The sequence below is a fragment of the Pinus tabuliformis genome, chromosome X, assembly GCF_031772625.1.
Source record: "Pinus tabuliformis cultivar Carrire ecotype Pingquan chromosome X, CPIR1, whole genome shotgun sequence".
Classification (NCBI taxonomy): domain Eukaryota; kingdom Viridiplantae; phylum Streptophyta; class Pinopsida; order Pinales; family Pinaceae; genus Pinus; species Pinus tabuliformis.
The window spans coordinates 332,910,104-332,913,474 of NC_142308.1; positions in this window are offsets into that span (position 1 = coordinate 332,910,104).

The window sequence follows — 3,371 nt, forward strand, 5'->3', positions numbered from 1 at the left end:
CTTTCCTCATGCCTACTTATGATTCTTCTGAATTCCACAAGGTCCCTATTGTCCATGCCGTGCAGTTTAGCTATCCAGAAAGTTGGAGAGATGACTTGTAGAGGAGGATCTTAAATCCTTGATGGAAAAAGTCTTCTATTCCTTGAATTCTAAAAGTTAAGTCCAGATTAGAGACATAGTTAATTCCCTAAGACATATATCCTTGCACCAAAAGGATTGTGGCTTTTGTGCTTAGAGAAATTCGAATTTAGGGTAGATTCCCAATTTGCAATGAAAGAAAGGGAGTACTTCAAAAAGTTTTCAGAATATGGAGGACAAAGACACACAACAATAAAATTGCCTATAAGTAGACCTCTTAACAAGACTCCTTGAACTTTAGACTTGTCCCAAATTACCAACTCAGAACGAGACGCTGAACCAAAGCTAACAAATACAGGACAATTAACTGAACTAACTGAACATAGAGTAAAAAACTATTTCCATAGGAATTCTAACAGTATTAGCTTAATAAAAGACATAAGGGTTCCACGAGATTCCTAGAAGAATAGGGATAGGGCCGTAAGAAAACATGTCAAACCTGGTCCCACAGTGCAATTTCCTTTGAGTCTTACCTTGGTGCAAATCACCAGCTCGAAAAGGGATTCAGAGACGGACTCTATAGCATTAAGACTTACAGAATTGCATACGATACTAGAAGTCAAATTCCAAAGCAAGACCAAAGAGGCATTTAGTTGTAAATGGAGCTTATTGTTAGGCTCATTATATAGATTGACCTACAGAGTTTTTGAACCAAAATCTTCCTCCAACTCCGAATCACCGGAAGCAAATCCAAAATCCACATTAGCACAGATGGTGCCGACCAATAGCCTAAAGAGAAATTTCGAGTGAAACAAAAGGGTTGATACTCATTGGATTTAGGCTACTATGATGCCAATTTTGGTCATCTGCTCTCGTCATTTTCCCACTGCGAAAGCATACTAAAGCTCTGAGCTGTTAAATATTGATGACGGTCTAAATGCTTGCATGCTACAAGTACCATATTGTGTCCCCCGAGCTCCCATATTGAAGCATGGAGAATGATGCTCTGTCCATTTATTCTTGGGGAATTAAATGATGATTGAATGTCAATCCAAGCTGAACTTTATGGGACAAAAAATGTTGTTTCTACCCCCATTTTTCCTAAGGTTTCCTGATGGGATAAAAAATGTTGTTTCTACCCCCATTTTTCCTAAGGTTTCCTGGTTCAAGACTCGTGTTTAAATTAGTCCATTTATTAGCCATAGAATTGAAGCCCTTTTTGACATATCAAAAAGGAGGAATCCAAGAAGAAACTTGCTTCCTTTTTGCCATTGGTATAATGTTGGCCAATTTGTTGTTCATTGGTGTCACTTTATCAATCATGACTTTGATTACTATCATAGAATCCCCAATTATCATCAATGATCTGATTCTTTCTTCCTGGGCTATGAGGATGCCTTGAAATAAGGTGTAAGCCTCTGTTTGATTATTTGTTACATGACCTAGGCCCCATGCAAAAAATGCTATTGTATTTCCCCTAGGATTAAAGAGTATTCTCATTGCACCTGCCACCTTGGATTTCTGTTTGAAGCACCATTGAAGAATAGAAAGTGTGATTTTTAACTGTAGGGGAATTTTGGGGTCCAAAATGGGCATCAAAACAAAAATGTACCAACTTTAAAAGAACTAATAAGATTCAAGAAGATGATATCAACCTCACAGGTAGATTTTTTTTGGAGGGAAAAGAAAAAAATACTTTTTTTTAATCGTATTTTGGATTTGTCTCCTTATAGATATACTTGTTTGGAATTAAATTATGCATCCAAATGCCCACTATGCATTCTTTTTAGTAGATTCACATTGAAATAAATTGAAAAATGTGTTTCTTGCAAGAAACACATGTTTTCATGTTAACTTCAATTTATCTTATTGTGAGTCTACTCAAAACTATGCATAGGGGGTAATTCAAGAAGATGATATCAATTTCAAAGGTAAATATATTAGGAGGAAAAATAAATAAATTTTTAATCATATTTTTGACTTATTATAGATTTATTCAAATGTCAAGCTTAGGCACTCGTTGGTTGCAAATTTAAATTCTGCGTTTAACAAATACCCATTATGCATACTTTTAAGTAGATCCACACCGAGATAAACTAAAGATACATGAGAAAATGTGATTTTTCAAAGAAACACATTTTTTCATGTATCAATTTATCTTGGTGTGGATCTACTCAAAACTATGCAAAGTGGGTGCTCAAATGTAGAATTTAATTCCACATCCATTGAGTGCTTACACTTGACATTTGAATAGAACCTATGAGTAGATAAGTTGAATATACAATAGAGAATTCATTTTTTTCTTTAAAAAATCGTAACTCTTATTGTATTATCTTTCTTTAAAAAATTAGAATTTCTATTTTATTATCTTTATTTAAAAAATTAGAATTTTTATTTTATTATTTTAATTAGTATTTTATCATTTTGCTTATAATGTCCATTTTAAACCTCAGATTTTACCTAATGCCTTTCACTAGTCAATGAATTCCTGATTACCTTACCAAATTATCTAATGTGGATTACCTTGGATTAACTAAGGTGGAAGGGGGATGAGGGGCATTTTGGATTTCAAATTGATTCAGTTGGGCCTCTTCATCCTTTTCAGGGCTTGTTCTTCCTTGGATTGAATTCCCTTCACTAGTCAATGAATTCCTAATTACATAGCCAAATTATCTAATGTGGATGACCTTGGATTGACCAAGGTGGAGGGCGGATGAGGGGCATTTTGGATTTGAAGTTGATTGAGTTGGACCTCTTCATCCTTTTCAGGGCTTGTTCTTCCTTTTTAGACTTATGAACTAAATATTTTGCTAAGAGTCCTTTTGTCTTTGTTGTTGTTAGGGTTGGATTTATCTTTTCTGATTGAATACTACATTATTCCTAGAAAGCCATATCTCCTAACATATATATTTAGAGAGGGCGTCCCATTTTCCTTTAAGGCATTTTTGTTTTGCATTGTTACTTTATAGATTTTTCCCCACAGGGACAACATTTCTTTCCATGTGTGGGGAATTCTAACATCATGATTAATTCCTACAAAAGTTGATATCTAGACCTACTTGGTATAGTTATATTAAAAACATTAATGGAATTTTGATGTCTAAAATGGGCTTTCTAAGGAAAACAATAAAATAATAGTTAAAATAGTAAGATAATAGATATGAAATTTTAAAGAAAAAGAAATGAAGCTATTTTTTTTTAATTGTATTTCGGTTTATCTCTTTATATGTTCACTCAAATTCAAGTGTACACACCCATTGGATGCGGAATTAAATTTCATATCCAATGAGTGT